This window comes from Anser brachyrhynchus (genome assembly GCF_964034855.1).
Source record: "Anser brachyrhynchus genome assembly, chromosome: 1".
Classification (NCBI taxonomy): Eukaryota; Metazoa; Chordata; class Aves; order Anseriformes; family Anatidae; genus Anser; species Anser brachyrhynchus.
Genome location: NC_137694.1, coordinates 76,572,360 through 76,590,401, shown reverse-complemented (window position 1 = coordinate 76,590,401; position 18,042 = coordinate 76,572,360). Strand labels below are relative to the sequence as shown.

The following is an 18,042-nucleotide window of genomic DNA, read 5'->3' as shown; positions in this document are numbered from 1 at the left end:
TGAAAAAACAGGACCATAGTGTCCACTTGGCGCAGCTGCAGACTTCATGGATTTTTATTACCAGCAACTGGAGTTCAAGATGAGTGAATTGTAAATGAGAAATGAAACACAATAATATAGTCTTCAGAGATTTACCTAGAAAACATCTGGAGTTTTGGCACTAATATATAGAAATCTACACCAATGGGAACACAACATATTACTGTGAAGTGTAGTAAGAAATAGCACAGATAAATGAGAAGTTAAGGCTTCCTATATATCACAATAAGATATTTCAGCTCCTTTTAGTTGTGTGAGTTTCTACTGCTGTGAAGTCTTGCCAAATATTTCATTGTTACCTTATTAGATGTTCTTGGTTTACTACCTTTTGCTTTGTAAAGCACTGATTTAGTGTCACTTAATTTAATTTTTAAAAACATAACCAGATGTCCTGTTCATTTAGCATATGAGAAAACAATATCGGAAACATGTGTTTTTATGCATTCCAACACAGATACTAAGATTTCATTCTCTTGCTAAAACAATCTTGCTTCTGAAATAAGTTCCCCTTTTATCTTTGACATCAAATGCCACATCGGCACGCAACATTATTTTGATCTCTATAAGTCTCTCTTAATGCTTGTATTTAGCCAAAAGACTCTTAATTTGGGGGCCTGTCTCCCAGATTCCCACTGAGCTTTTCATTTCTTTTACAATACTGACATCATTGTTTGCATGTTGGACTGATCAGGCCCACTCAGTTTAATGGGAGAAGGCGGAGGGGGAAGCACTTGAAGCAAGGGGCCCTCCCAGCGCTGGAGGTAACCAAGCGTAATGGTATGCTCCACAACCTACCAGCATTGTTTAGGTAAAGACTTTAAACACTGGCAGCACAATGACCTGGAGAGCAAAGGTTAAGGAACCTCCCAAAATTCAATCTGGGTGGTGCTGGGCTCAGCAGGGACATGCATCTCCTCCCAGTCAGTGTTCATCTGGCTCCATTCCCTTCTTGCCTGGGGTGCAATATCATCCTGTTTAAATTTAATAGTGGTGAATGAGCCATTCAGCACCCAATGCAGAGAAAGTGTAAATAAAATTATCTACTACTGGAACTTTGAAATCTTTGGCTTCCCAATGTGTTTTCAAAGAGGACTAACACACATCTGTGATTAGCAACTATTCAGGAACGGCAGTGAGCTTGTAGGGTTACTCTGACTTGGGAGTTGGTTTTGTTTGTGGTTATGATCTTTCCATGGCCAGCTGGGGGATTATTTAGATGGTTCACAGCCCTGCAATTTTATTACTTGCCAGAATAATAATTCTATGTTTGGCTAAACCTGCGAGTTTTCTTTTTTAATAATTTAGCCAAGAATGAGTAAGCCTAGATTCTGTCTATTGTGTCAGAAACACAGGCACAAATCAGTCTTTACTGAAAAGCATTTTTTTTGTGGATGATTTACAGTTGCCAGAAGCAAGCTGGGCTCACAAGATACCTGGGTCATGGTCAGGCTGCCACTCTGACTGACGTTAGCACCGAGGCACCTTTAGGCCCCTCTCTTCTTTTAAAGCAGTCTTTTCCACTGTAGCCAAGAGCGATACTTCAGGACAGCTCTCCCCAAACTCCCCTTAAGCCTGAGGAAGAGCCTAGCACCCTGTATGCCCAGCATTCAGAACCTGGCTGCTTATCCCACAGCAGGGCTGACTGTTTCTGGGAATCTTGCCCTGACTGGGAACTTGAACGCTTTTGCAAAATTTGGCTCTGGTGGCTACAAAACCAAAAAAACACCTGATTCAATAGCCCAGACCTTCCCAGTCCCAGTCCCAGGTGGGCAGAAATCCAAATCCAGTCCCCTGTGAGCTCAAGCCCTGCCCTCACAAAAGTGAGTTCAGCCAATTCCAGATGTTACTGAGCCAATCCAGAGAATCTTCTCTGCCTCTCTGGACAGCCCTGGAGCTCCTGGTAGCTTTAACTATCCCTCATAAAGTTCATCTTACTCTGCCTCTTCCATCAGAATGTTTCTAGCAGTTCACTTTTATTTACTCCCAAGTTTCTCATAAATCACAGGCTGTTACAAGGAGGGCCACTGTATAAACCTTGAAGTGATGGATTGGCACAGAAGAGTCAGTGAGGTTTAGCCATCTCTTTTGGATCAACTTCTCATACAGGCTCCACTTTAATACACGACGGATGTTGAACCTGAACTGATGTGTAGGATGAGTATTACTAGCATTTCTGAAGGCAAAAAATTAGCGGTAATGTTAATTATGCCATTGTCCTAATAGGCACAGTGGCAGGGTTAAAGCCACTGGCAATCCACCAAGGCCCAACAAGCTCGATAAGATCACACAGCTTCTTGGCCACTCCTCTGTCCCTGTGGCCTTCTTCAGCCAAGCACAGAAGCAGAAACTGGCTCCTGAACTGACTGCCCATGTTCAACCAGCCAAAATAATCCTGGACTCCTCAGCTTTGTAATTACTGAACAGAGTCATCACTTTCCACCCATTTTCAAACCACCAATTAACTGGAAAATCTGATATGCATCGTAATAAAAAAACCTTTCTCTTTCCAATCATGAAAAAATGAGTGTAGACAATGTAGTCACGTTATAAATGGTGTTAAATTAATAGTTAGCTAAAAATTATTCAAATGATGATTCACAGACTGAAAAACTAACAAATGGGAAATGGACCAATTAAGCAAATGGACAGGCTAGCAATTGCAAAGCAACAAAGTGAGCCCAATGACAATTCGATACATTAATAGAAAGCTTCTAGGTGGGCTGAAACATAAGGAATGGAGGAAATCGGGAGGTATGTATAACTGGCATGCAGCAATCAGAATACAGCTCTGTTACCAGACAAAGGAAGGACTTCAGGCGAGCAGAGCCTATGGAAATCAGACTTTACCCTTTGACACTCATTGCAGAGCTCTATAGTGACATTTCAATCACTTCACTCTGACCTATGACAGCACCACTCCATCAAGTAGATACCCACTTTAAATACACACAGGATGCTTTTGCTGTCTGTCATCCTGTTATGCAAAAAAATACATATACTGAAACCCGAATAAGAATAAAAGCTAGCTAGAGCAACTGACTGGAGTTAAAACTGTTAAGAGAACTCTTTTTAGACTATATGAGAAAATGATCATTTTGCTTTAAAACAAACAACACAGGATAGCAGGGGACTAACTGCATCGCTGAAACAATGTTGTAGTCTCAGTGGCTATGCAGCGCATTTGGTGCAGAAAGACATAAACGACATTGTGTCCACAAGTGAGTCACAAAATGATCCCAACATGCTCTATCATGCCAACCTACGTCAGTCTCGTAAAGGTTCATTCATGAATTCCACATAAGGTTATCACTCCCTATGTCCTCCCACCAAGAACCTTATCTTGGTGTTTGATCCCAGCCAGATTTTCTTTGTCACCTCTTAAGGAAATGATCTGATATTTCACCCCCAGGCCAAAGTTATAAGCACATGGAAACGGTTGACTGACAATATTCGTCTTGCCTGAAAAACACTTTTGTTAAGTGACGCCTTGATCTACAACGCAAACACATGGGTGTTAAAGAACAACAACAATGAAAGTGCATTTGCCACAGATTAACACTAACCCCTCCCCCCCCCAAACACACTGTCTTTCATTTTTTCCAGTTGTTCAACTTGACCAGAATTACAGCTGCTCTAATACAATCACTCACTTAAGTGTTCCCCCTATTCAAAAGCATTATGTTATATGAAACAGTAACTAAAAATACGCCTCTTTTGCTGCAATAAGATAACCTGAGCTGTTGAGGCACTCCTGCAGAGGGCTATAATACTCTTCTTGTTCAGGGAGAGTCAGGGGAGGCAGGTGACCTGCTCTTGGCTCCAGCATCAGTAACAGAAAGTTCATAGATGGCAACACAGAACTTCCAAACAAGCAAAAAACCTGCAAAACCAGCAAAACAAGAAAGTCAGTTCCTCACATACAGTGGTTTCTTCAGTCTTACTATTACCTTGGAATAACAGAAATCCTGTTCATTTTGCTGGAGCAGAACAGGCTTTGCACTAAGTGGTCCTTGCAGTAATACAGAACATTTCAGCATTCTGTGGCTTAGAGAAATGGTTCCTTTACTTACAGATACACAGGTTCCTTACAGATTCACAACCCCCCGTCAGGATTTATCCCAAAACTGCAGCACGTTTTCCAGGGCCATCACGTTACATGAAACATTTAGCCCTGCCTGAGGCATGCTAATATGTAAAAAACACAGATATGCCTCAAAAAAAAAGAATAAAAGGAGGCTTTTTGCTTGCTCCCATGATTCCTGATGTCTTAGGTTTTTACCACAGATCTACCTTTCATACTTCATTTCATTTCTAAGGACATTTTAAAAGGACTTTGAATACTTTTCTGAGGTCATTGTTTACTCAAAGACCACACAATTATTTTTAAACAATTAGTTACCAGTAAGATTCAATCCTACAAAAACTTTAGCATTATTTTTTAACTTTAAGACTAATGCACCAGTGACACACACGGAGATCTGTATTGGCAAGTTAAGGACAACATCTGAGAGTCCACAACAGAATTTTAGTGCTGAGCCATGAGACATTCACCGGCTGCCTTAGGCATTCCAGAAACTTAGAAGTTTTCCAGAAAAACCTCTTACCCACCAATTTTACCAGGCACAAAGAGTGGATAAGACCTCTGTGGGTGTCGTTCTGCTAAATAATTGTCTGCTTCTTCTGCACTGCAGTGCCAAAAGCATAAACTTTGCCTCACTTCCTGCTATTTGCTTCATAACACATGCAATTTAAGGTAGCATCACCATAATTGCTTTTAAAGTTAAATGGATTTTCCAGGGGGGTTACGGTTATGATCTAAGACACAGAAATTCCAGTTCTGAGACAGAAATTCCAGTTCTGAGACAGACTTGTATAATCCTGGGTTTGTTACCAGGGCTAAATTTTGTCCTCTTTCAAGCAAGGTTCTGAGCACTCAGATGGGAGCTGGGGCCCCGCATGAAGAAGGAGGTATGATTCAAATTCAAACTACTGCCATGGCAGGTCAGGAGAAGTTTCAGGGCTCAGGACCATGACTATAAACCAGTTTTGTCTCCTATTAAAACCCACATAGCCACTTCAAAAAGAGGCCTTCTTACAACAGCTCAGCATCTCCTATTTTTACACGCACCTCAAACGAGCAAGTGATACAGAAATCCCAAACAGTGGAAAAAGCCTTAGCTGTGCAGCTCATTTTTAGTAATTTCAATTGATTATGCCAAACAAGCCTGCAAAGCATCCTTCTCACAACTCTAGCCAAAAGCACCCTACCCATAGTTTGAATATATGTACTCTGACAACAATGCAGTTTGCAACACAAACAAGAATGCCACCTACCCACTCAACAAAGAAGTTTTTGCTGCCCACTCTGTTGAAAACTACAAAAAGTGTATCAGTCCTCAACAAACAGCTCAGAGCTTTGGGTTCAGTTTTCATTTCTGGAAAAGGATCTGGAGAAATTTGCTTTTAGCCTGAAACAGCATGTCCTTCCAAAATCTGCCGCTTCTACCACCCCAGCTTTCTAACTTGGCCTACAGAAGTCATTTCAATTCAACTCATCTCTGGTAAAAATACACTGCCAGTTCTCATGACTTCAAGACTACTTAACCAGTTTTTGTGTAAATGACCGATGATGTGATCTTGTTCTCAGGTATTACATCGATTCTGACCTTGTTGTGTCAAATCTTTTTCGGATGATCCCCTACCCACTACGGATAACTTCCAGGACAATGGTATGTTGTTCTGCTGCTCTGTTCCTTGGGCCCTTCTCTTCCCAAACAGAGGCAGATGTTATGACAATCTCAGTTGTAGTCCCTTACCCTATATCCCTTACCCTATATAACTGAAGTCCAAAGCTTGTTCACTGCTTCTCAGCTCTGCTTCAATAACAGCCACTTCAGCTTCTTCTCCATAAAATATAACTTTGGTTTTACACACTTATATCACATATAAAACATTATAGTCACCTCATTGACAGCAGGATCAGGACAGACCTTAGGCCACGTTTATGCTGTTATGGACCTGGTTCAAGACTGATGAGCAGCTCAAGCCACCTACTCGCTGGGCTGACAGACTGCCTGCACCTAGACAATGAGATGAAAATAAGGTCCAGCTGATGTGAACAGGACCTGAGCACATATGTGACGCTAAGAACAGCATTCATGGGTTTATCCAACTGGAGGAGAACACAGTTTGTGTTGGTGGGGACATCTGTGCAATAGAAGAAGGACAACATGAGAGCCATTCTCCTGGGCACGATGCCCATCTCCCAGACTGTGTGGCAACACGCAGTATCAGCTCTAACTGGGGCATCACGCACACCCACGATGCCTGAGGGATGAGCATGCCACCAGGCATGCTTGCACAGGTACTCTGGGAGGCACTGGCAGAAGCTGGGTGGGATGCTGGTCTTGCGAGGTCCATGACTGCCCTGGAGAGCACTTCGGCAAGCTGCTGTAAGGTGCCTGACACTGACTATAGCCAGAACAGAACTGAGCGTATGACAAATGCAATCAGAAACAGAAATCTTTCCATAAATGTTCTTCCTGCAGAAAAATGAAATGCTCTGCTATCCCTCTGCCAAATGGAGAACATGTGAAAAAATGAGCAAACTGAAACTGGCTCTCTAATACCATCTTCAGAGGTGCTGCTGGCTATGGCCTTCTGTAACAAGGTTTTATATCAGTGCTACTGAAGAGCCAGGCCTCCACCTTCACAGAACTTAATAAAATGGAATTCTTGCAGTGGGAAACTTATCTCAAGAAGGTATTATTGGAAAAGGAGTGGGAATACCTGGGAGCTATATTCAAATTATAGTTGCCAAAGAACCAAAACAGACCCAAATTCTTATTAAATGCAGATGTTTTATTTCACTTCTTCTTCACAACCTGGTATATAAAAATATGCTTATGATGTGCTAGGCACAAAATGTTCAGAAATGTCTCCTTCATTTTTTCAAACTATATGGGGGAGGGGGGGGGTTATGTCTCTCAATTTAGGTATTATTTCTCAGTAATCAGAAGATGTGCTCGGAAGTTAGCCATCTGAATTAAAAACTACCTAAATCTTTCCAAAAACATGTTTCTAAATTCTGCTAGATAAAACACACAAAATGTATTTTAAGCCTTCATACCAGGACTGGTATTTGTCCTCTGCAGATCTGGATTTTCTGTATCAGATTTACTGTGGAGCATGCAGATTAATTTACCAGCAATACCTGACTAGTGTGAAAACAAATAGACGGACTGGAATATTTTCAGGAAGAGGAAGTAGCTTTTGTTCTCTCATTTCTGTACTTCATTTAAGGCATTCTTTCTTTCTTATCCTTTGCCCATGAACAACACTGCCAAGATGATGTGTTTGCATGCTTGATGTCTTGTGCATGATGTGATCTCGAAGTGACATGCTGGAAACAGCAGTAATAGATCTATTGCAGCCCTCAAACTTCCATCAGCATTCAATTCCTGAAATCATACATTTGAGAGCAGAGATCACCCTCAGACATCTGGAAACACCCAGCATACGATGAGGGAATATTATTACTTAAAGTGTTTCTAAAACGTGCTGGACACACATCTTTGTCCAATATTTCTCATTGTATCTGCTTTAAAAAGCAGTTCTGGGAACACCCTTCCTCATGGGCTGCAGAACGCACAGTTTCACCACCACTCTGCAAGCCAAGACCTGAAGAAATTGCAGCAGACAGCACCAGGCCCCCACTGCTGCCATGCACCAGTGAAAACATTGCTGGACACATGCAACAGAAACAGACAGGCATCAATCCCTTCTGTTGCTCCTTCTTTAGGCGCTTGTCCCCCTAATCCTGCCTGCGTGGAGCTGCCTGAGCACCATCAGCAGGGCTTCAAAGGGGTGTGAGAGCCTGCTTGGCAGCAGCCTTGACGTGATGACAACCGAGGCTTCCCACCCCGTGAGCACACCCTGCCTCGTCACCTTAAAAGCGAATACCAGCAATGCTGTCTGCTGGTACGAGTGGTCCTGAGGCCAGGGAGAGGGGGCTAGCCCTCACCAACCCACTGTGCCAACGCAGCACCAGCTCAGGCACCTGCAAAAGCCTTCCTACCGCTGGTTGCCTTCGTATGGGGCTGTGAAAGAAGCATCCACACCATTATGATACGGTGACGCTACGTGTGACAACAGCAACACAAATGGCACGTTTTCCACCAGCCCTAATGTAACAGGTCATCACGTTAGAAATAAAACAGTGCAGCGTGGCACCTGATGCCTTTCCAGAAGCTGCTGTGCTCAGGCCACATCCCAGGCCAGAGTTCAGAACGGGGGTTTCTTTGTCAGCAGCCACAATGCAGACTTGCAGCATTAATTAACATCTGGGGGAGCCTGTTGCCAGCAGGTTCTGCAACCACAGGCTGTTTTCCACAGGAATATATGTGGGTTGTAAATTGGCTGGCTGCTCTCAGGGGACCACTGGAGTCCGGCACTGTAAGTATTTAATTACTCTTAATGGTTTTAAGGCCTGGGGCAGGCTTGTGGCTAGCCAGGCTGGTGTAGGAGAGCCTGAAAAACTACAGGACACTGCATTTAAATGGAAGGAGCAGTCCTTCCCTTGTTTATTTATTTATTTATTTTAATTATTTATTTTAAAGTGAGTATGTCTAATAAAACTTTTCACACATTTCAGACCATATATCCAAATAGCCAAACACACCCACGTTCATTGGAGACTCACTCCGAATTTTTGTCAGGATAAACATCAAGTAGCATTTTATTAAATTACCAACCACACAGTAATAGCAAAAAGCATCAAATGTTCTTAACCATTTCCCATAGTTATTGACACATACGTTGCATACACACACACATATATATGCATGTATATGCACACACACCCCCTCTCTTTGTACCTCTCAATACAAACTTCCCTCTTCTCCTGTCCTCTGAATATGCAATTATATGCAAGTAAACCTTTACCTAAATCTAGGAACAAATTTCACTGAGAGTTTCTCAGGAAGTTTAGGATATTTTTCCCTAATTCTTCTCTACTGGGACAGTTTGCAAGGCATAAAGAAACAGAGAAACAAAAGAGACTGACTTGGCAAGCCCAGCAACTCCCTTTGCCAGACTGCAGCTGCTCTGTTTAACCTTTTCCTTTCCTTCATTACCATCTCCCTTTCTTTCTCTAGGATCATCACAAGGTAAACAGTGTTGAGTACACACAGGTAAGTGCTTGAGATATAACTGGTTGAAGAAGTCCTCATGGATATCTGTGAAGGTGGTAATGCTGAAGGTAAATTTCTTCCTTTATTTGTTTATTCATTGAAATGGGCTAAAATTGCTCAAAGAGTAAGTTATGTTTTCTTAATTAAAAGAGTAGAAACATCTGAAACAGCTTGAACTGTACTGCAAGTACTTGTCTGACTGTGCCTGTAAATAAAGTACAGAAGTACCACCGCGATTTTTCTTATGGACATAGCCTGTATCACCAGCCAGAGGAGGACGATGGCTCTGAGCAACGGCCTGAGTTTCTATCCATAGGTAGTGAGATGGCAGTGTTCACACCCTGTGGGAGCAAATTCTTTGTAAGAGACAGGATACCAAGAAAGCTCTCTCTCTGAATAAAAATCTCATTCTTCAGGCTAGATTTCTGCGGTCCTTTTGAGACGCAACAGGCAATGAAGATCCCCAGTAACCTGGGCCACATCCGAGGCCTTGGAAGAATAGTGGATCATGGAGTTGGTATTTAAGGGTGAAAAAGCACCAAGAGAGAAGCACTGGAGTGCTGCCTGTGTTCAGACACCTCTGTGCACAACAGCTTGTGCACTGAACCAGCCTGAAGCTGGCAGAGTCTGAAGCATCTCCTCCCTACCAAAGAGTCCGGACAAGACAGATCTCAAACATGGTTTCTGCATCTGCAGCATCTCCAGTCCATCTGGGTGTCTGTCCACCAGCGGTGTATGGATCTTGGGAAATGGTCTGTAACGTTACGTCGAAACCCAGCTGTTTGTAGCAGCCTCTCTGCAGCTCCCAGCATGGAGAGGGATGAGCCACTTGGTGTCCATTTTTGGGTCCAGGTTGGTAGCGCAAAGGGGGTTCTTGCTTGATGACAGCTCTGTCAGATCAAACCCATTTCATGGAATAATGTGTTCTTTTCAAAAGGCAGCCTCTGTCAGCACTGCACAGCTGCCACTGCTGATGTGCAGACTGTGATGTCTTGTTTAAGTCCTTTCTCGCTGATACCATATCTGCAAGAGGCACCCTGGATGACGACAGTTTTACTTATTTTTCTGTTTAAACAATAGCTTTGAAAAACTTTACTGAATATACCATGTGGTCACAAGCAACTGTCCTAGCTCTGCTCATGCCTCTTTACGTCCTCCTCTCTCCTCACTGCTTCCTTACTCACAAGCCTGGGAAACTGCAATCATCGTGGTTCATTTTAAGCAGTATTAGAAACACTCAAATGTCATTAAATATCCTTCAGGAACATGTGGAAGACATGAGCAAAGAAAGGGCTGTGTCTCCTTGGCTGCTGAGGAATGCATGTTCACTAAAAACACAAAGCCGCTGCCCCATGAGGGGAAGACTGATCCATATGCTAGCTGATGCAGTTAAATTAGCAAGGTTATTTCCTTGCCAGGGGACATTTTCTGTCATTTGTGGTCACAAAAAAAAAAAAAAAGAAAGAAAAAATAATAATCAGGATCCATAAATCATCTAAATTTATGTATATGCATGCTGCCACCTATACATTCAGACACCATAACCACATTGCACCTAATATATGCACGTACACAGACTGAATTAACTCGATGCAAAAAAAAATGCATATCTTCCCAGCAGTCCATCAATTTATATAAAAAATGGAGACCACTATAAATGATGACATTTGAATGCAGCAATGGCCAACCTGCATCATTTTCAAGTTGTTTTTGACTGACTCTGTTACACATGTTAATCTCCCATTGTCTACGCTCAACTGTCTTATGCACCCTGACAGCTCACCATATATTCTCTCAACAAATATTTTCCTTCAGGATGTTTTAAAGAGGAAGGTTTACTTTAATCCCCCTTCTTTTGTTAGAGAAGATGCAACAGTATGAATAATACCTTCCTTGTGTGAAGGCTCACACAAAATTTCTTCACATCAGCAGAGCACTGCAGTCTGAACACCGCCGGCCAGATGTTTCCAGACCAAATGCTCAGTGTCCTTGCAAATTACTGTCAAGGCCTGCAGCAGCCATCCTAGCCACCTCCGTATGAGCAAGAACCAGGGTTTGGGCTTTGTGATACTCAGATTCAACCAAAGCCTGTTCTCTGCCTCAGGAGTGACAACTTACTTTACTGAAGAAGAATCAGTGAAAAAAAGGTTTCACAATGAACCGAAACATTTGGGCAGCTGCACTGCTTGCAACAGGGGGAAATGAAATAGCTTCCTGGCATAGTTGCAGATCAATACACACACTGAAGCACAATATTTTCTTCCTTTTCTTTTCCTTTTTCAAAGCCACAGTATGTTATAAAGGGCAAAACTAGGGTACTGAGTGATATCATTGAAGAGTAGCAGCTGTGCAAAGCAGTCCAAATGCAGTATTGAAGCTGAGCATCTTGAGTCCATGGTTGGTCTCACTATTTCTAAGGTGCTGGTGTCCCCAACATGCCTCCCACACAGTGAGAGCAACAGCTTTGCAACAATACAGGCAAGTCCAGGCATTTAAGGACCTAAATCTGGATTTGGAGTCAGGCCTCTCCTTAAGAATAGACAAGTATCCTCAGTATTTGTAGTGGAAGGAAAAGCAATTAGGATAAGGATAGGGCTATGGCTTTCTAGGCGAGGCTCAGCATAAGCCTTATAGGATGGGCAGGATGGAGAGAACAGCAGTGCTTGTAAGGTAAGGCAGAGAAAGGAAATTCTAAACATTCAGTATTTTGTTGTGTTTTTGTTGTTGTTGTTGCTTGTTTTTATTACAATATTGTAATTTTGAATGGGGACAAATGAAATGACTGCAGCATGTTACACGGGTCTTTCATCTGTGTCAAAAAGCAGCCACCAGCTACCTCAGTTTCTCCACTTGGTTTCAGAAACACCCCTTCTACCCTTTCTTCCTTACCCCCAGCCTGGCTTGTTCATACCTTAATATTTGGAAGTTGCACATTTTCCAGCCCATACTTGTCCAAAGAGTCCATACACATTTGTGCTGCTGGGGAAAGGCATTGATTTGCTGGCCAAGGTGTGATGTTCTCTGTTCTCTTCCAGGCCTGAGGTAAAGAACCAAAGGCCTGGGGATGAGCCCAAAGCCAGGAAGATCCGTCCTGTGGTGCAAAACACCACGGGAGAGCCAGCACCCCTGCTAGAGGCTCCTTTTGATCTCTCCAGGATACAGATTTTAGGAGCGCCAGGTATATCCAACTGCTTATCAGCCAACACTGGCAGAACAGCTGGAGAGGTTTGTGCATGTGCATTTAATAGACGAATAGTGACTTGTTTTATGGTCCTTATTCATAATTTATTGTTTGAGAGCTCCAAAAGTTGCCAATGTTCTTAATAGTTTTGCATTCAGTATGATTTCACAACATCACAGCAGACAGGAATGGACAGAGAGAGAGGAAAAAAGAAAACAGGCCACTGATCTTTGGATGGGACAACTGGGGCAGAGGACTGCATCTCTGTTTGGCAAGCTCTGCTTTGGCACTGGACACACACAAACATAAAGCACACTTCATTTTACAACCATAACTTCTCATTATTATTCTTCTCCCCCCCTCCCCTTTATTTTTTCCTTAAGATTCTTTCCAAGAATGCTGTAAGGACATGAACTGACTTTTCAATCACTTGTTTTGTGCTCTCCTCATTGGAGAACAGGCTTGTGGAAAAGGCTGCCGACAAATGTTGCATTGTTGAGTCAAACCTATTTATGCCAAGATAGATTTTTTCTTTTTTTCTCCCCCTCCTTCTTCTCCCAATATTTTTCTCTCGGACTTTTAATAAAGCAGTAAGGGAGAAAAGCAATGATGCAAACAAGCAGAGTCTCAGTGTGACCATATGCACATCACCCCCAATTGCTGGATCCTGTCGTGCAGTTGTTAATTTTGTGTGTCATATTTTATGTCACACTTATTAGCCTGAAGTGCAGTAATGCACGTTTCCATTCACAAGAGAGCCTCTTCTGAATAACAAGGCCATGAATGGATAATAATAAAAGTATATTCCATGTGGCAGGGCCTATGCTAATTAGGCAGACTTGAAAATCTCTGTCAAACACTATAAAATGTTACAGTGCTTATATAAATGTTTAATAATGAAACTGATAGCAAACCGAATGGGGGTGGCTTGGGGAAAACAGTCACTTGAATAGTTTTCTGAGCATGAGGGATGATATGGTTTCTGCAAAATAAACTATTAGAAATGTGGCATCAGGTTGACGTGTTTGATGAAAGGCTCTCTGTGACCTGTAGTCCATCACACTCCAGCAGGTATGGCAGAAATAGGGCGAGTTTGGTACCTTCCTTTTGGTCCTAGCCCCCAGCACCCGGGAGCCAGTGGCCCAGCAGTGCCCCTCTCCCTGTGCAGCAGAGGGGTTAGCAGCCACTGCCAAGCATCTGAGAATCACAGAATCATCTAGGTTGGAAGAGACCTCCAAGATCACCTAGTCCAACCTCTGACCTAACACTAACAAGTCCTTCACTAAACCACATCACTAAGCTCTACATCTAAACGTCTTTTAAAGACCTCCAGGGATGCTGACTCAACCACTTCCCTCGGCAGCCTATTCCAATGCCTAACAACCCTTTTGGTAAAGAAGTTCTTCCTAACATCCAACCTAAACCTCCCCTGGTGCAACTTTAGCCCATTCCCCCTCGTCCTGTCACCAGGCATGTGGGAGAATAGACCAACCCCCACCTCGCTACAGCCTCCTTTAAGATACCTGTAGGGTGCGATAAGGTTGCCCCTGAGCCTCCTCTTCTCCAGGCTAAACAACCCCAGCTCCCTCAGCTGCTCCTCGTAAGACTTGTTCTCCAGACCCCTCACCAGCTTCATTGCCCTTCTCTGGATTCACTCGAGCACCTCGATGTCCTTCCTGGAGTGAGGGGCCCAAAACTGAACACAGTACTGGAGGTGTGGCCTCACCAGAGCCGAGTACAGGGGGACAATCACTTCCCTAGCCCTGCTGGCCACACTATTTCTTATGCAAGCCACGATGCTGTTGGCCTTCTTGGCCACCTGAACACATTGCTGGCTCTTATTCAGCCAACTATCAACCAATACTCCCAGGTCCTTCTCTGCCAGGCAGCTTTCTAACCACCCTTCTCCCAGCCTGTAGCACTGCTTGGGGTTGTTGCGCCCCAGGTGCAGGACCCGGCACTTGGCCTTGTTGAACTTCATACAGTTGGCCTCAGCCCATCGGTCCAGCCTATCCAGATCCTCCTGCAGAGCCTTCCTACCCTCAAGTAGATTGACACATGCTCCTAACTTGGTGTCACCTGCAGACTTTTAAGGGTGCACTCGATCCCCTCATCCAGATCATCGATAAAGATATTAAAGAGAACTGGCCCCAGTACTGAGCCCTGGGGGACTCCACTAGTGACCAGCTTCCAAACGGATTTAACTCCATTCACCACAACTCTTTGGGCCCGGCTACCTAGCCAGTTTCTAACCCAACAAAGTGTATGCCAGTCTAAGCCAAGAACAGCCAGTTTCTCGATGAGAATGCTGTGGGAAACAGCCTTACTGAAGTCGAGGTAGACCACATCCGCAGCCTTTCCCTCATCCACTAAGCGCGTCACTTTGTCATAGAAGGAGATCAGGTTCGTCAAGCAGGACCTGCCTTTCATAAACCCATGCTGACTGGGCCTGATCGCCTGGTTGCCCTGCAAGTGCCGCATGATGACACTCAAGATAATCTGCTCCATGAGCTTCCCTGCCACTGAGTTCAAACTAACAGGCTTATAGTTTCCTGGGTCTACCTTCCGGCCCTTCTTGTAGATGGGCATCACATTTGCTAGCCGCCAGTCGACTGGGACCTCCCCTGATAGCCAGTACTGCTAATAAATGATGAAAAGCGGCTTGGCCAGCTCTTCTGCCAGTTCTCGCAGTACCCCCGGGTGGATCCCATCCGCCCCCATTGACTTGCGTACATCTAAGCTGGCACTTCTTTACGTCATTCCCTGAACACCTGAATCCAGGCGTTGACATCTATTCCCTGATGCTGTGGGCTAGCTGCCAGCTCTAGGACACCTCTGCAGGGTGAAGTCAAGGGACAATTTTCCGCACCCTGCACACAGGAAGATTCAGAGCCAAAGCTACATAGCTCCTACATTCAGTCATCAGACTGAATGGGAAAAAAAAATGTGCCTCTCACACAGACAGTGGCACTGGCAGTCCCCCCTCACCTGCAGCCTCAGCCTGCACCAAGCAAGGAGTCAGCAAGCAGCCAAAACTGACTGCAGGGCACATCCCTCCTCCCCAGGCACTGCTCTCAGGGATTAACGAAGAAATGATGAATGAAAACATTTTGATGACTGAAATTAAAATTTCATTCCAGATAAATTAATTGTGCTGCCTGTACATGAGACTAAATCAACGATAAGAATCAGTGATAGGAAACGTACTGCTCCCCAGCTCCAAAGACGCTTTTCAGGAACACACAATTGCTTCACATTTTTCAAACGGCGCTTCTGTGCTGACCTCAATGGCAGAGCGCCACTGACTTCAGTTCTGCTGAGCACCAGGTAGAAGTAATCTAGGCCTAGGCAGGGCTTTTTCATTACCGAAGAATGTTTATAATATTTAACATTTAAAACATTTCAAAAATCTTTAAAATCTCTGAAGTAAAAAAAAAAAAAGAAAGAAAGAAAGAAAAAAAGTTTGCACTAAACTAAAAATGATTACGTTACTCTTATGTATAATTACATTATTATCACATGTAATGAATTCATAGATCCTTGGGCTGGGGGAGGCGTAAGTTCTAAAGATAAATGAAAAACAGCAGGCTCCCATCTGATACCAGTTGAGCTTGCAAAGTCCAAGATAATGTTACCAACATCAGCGTGGCAGAGAGCAAAGCACATTCTAGCACCTGTGTTGTGAAAAACTTGCATACCAAATGTCTGCCTGGCAGTATGGCAGGTTGTCCTAATGTTGCTTTCCTGCACAGTTTAAGAGCTGCCCCAGCTCAGGAGTGAGCTGGCTGTGAGTTTTACCCTCCTTTACGTCCAAACCTCCTCTTAGAGCTGACTCCTTTCCTCACAGGCAACTTAAGGGGTAGCTTCACGAGAAAACAGATGTTCTTAGTTTGCTATTTTAAACACTGACGCTATGCAGAAGTTAGACACAAAATGCAGTTGGATCTGTCCATAGCAGAGCTGAGACCAGAGAGCCTGCCCCATCACCTTGTAGCCCAGGGGACAGACCCAGCACAGGCAACAGCTCAGGTACTGCACCTTGAAGGGCAATAGGAAATTGTAAATTACAGAGGCGAAGGCCCCACTGCACATCCCAAATCCTGCTCGTTACCAAAATCTGTGAAAACAAAGACAGCAAGCTCCATCTTACTGTGGTATGGAAACACTGCTCTCTTGAGGGACACAAGATAAGTCAGGCTGGGGAATTAATGATCAGCCTCACGCCCCTTCCCTGCGCTTTTTCACACTTGAATCCTGTGCAGATTTTACTCAACCTTGGCACATGGCTCATGAATTGCAACCACTGCAGGAGGTGGTGCGGTAGCTAGCCAACCTGTTCACCTTTTTGTTCTGCCAGAAATGAAAATAAAATATAAATAGAAATATATCTAAAAATATAAATAGAAATATTTGAAGGATAGACTCAGGACCACACACCCCCCCCCCCCCGACCCAGCCCCCCAAGGGTGGAAAAGTAACATTCAGCTCTCCTGGAGTGCGTATATATGGGGCTATTAGGATCAGCTGAGTCTCTGGACTAATGATAGTCTGTGTTTTCTTGCAAAGCAGGCTGCACTTGGAAAATGGCATTCTGAATCCTGACTGTCTCACTGAGATCATTTAATTGAGCTCTCTGGCGCAGAACTGATAGGAAACAGGGTATGAGCTGGAAGAAAATAATAGGAAGAACTGTCCTTCAACTTGGGCCCCTTCATGAGAATTGTAGGTAGCTTCATTTTGGTTCTTAGGCCAAGTTTAATCCTCCTGTTTGTAGCTTTTGTTTAGGCTTGGACAGGCTCAACATCTCTGAGTCATTACAAAGCCAAATGACCATAAATGTTGGTATTTTTCCTTGCTATCTAAGATGTTCTGCAGTGTCCATGTCTCTGACTCAGTAGCTGATAACTGATTTCAGCTAATCTACAACTTTTGTTCAAACATTTATTGCAAATGATTTGGGGAAAATATTATTTTTCTCTCTGATATAAGAAGGGAAACATTTAAAAATGAACAAATATTACCATAAAGCTAGAATATTTTTTCTTCATTATGTATTTGCTTCCTTGGGTCATCATTATGTAACTTCTGTTAATTCCATTTAATTTTTTTCCTTGGTTTTCCTTGCTTTATTTCATGGTACTTTGAGAAAGATACTAACATGATGATTTTCATTCTCCACTTCCTACCCCAAGCACAAAATTGCTGCATACAGATTTCTCAGCAGTTCAAAAGAGTGTTTCACTTACTAACTCCTGGTTCACCACCAAAATATTTCTCCTTTAGTTTTATCCATAAGAACTGTTTATTATTTCTACTGCCTCTGATCCCACTGTACAGCGATGAAAAAGGGCTTACTCATTGTAGTGGTAATAAAAAGGGGCTCTTAAAGTGGTCCTACAGCATAATAATCTCTGTTTTGTAGGTTTAATAACTCTTTTAAAGGCAGATCTAAATTTTAACTTATAAATCACCTGTCAAGTTCTTTATAATACCCTAAGGATAGAGAGAAGAGCTGAATGAATAGGCTTTAGGAGTCAGGATCTGTAAATCTGAAGGAGGAGAAGGGAAGGAAAGAAAAGGATCCATCCTTAGCATTGTGCAGTGAAGATATTCCATGGGGCTATCTAAAAC

At 43.3% G+C, this 18,042-nt stretch overlaps 1 protein-coding gene across 2 annotated transcripts in view; it reads right to left on the bottom strand.

Moving 5' to 3' along the window:
* LMNTD1 (lamin tail domain containing 1) overlaps positions 1-18,042 on the bottom strand; it is a 213,958-nt gene that overhangs the window by 71,957 nt on the left and 123,959 nt on the right. The gene's annotated exons all lie outside the window — the stretch shown is intronic.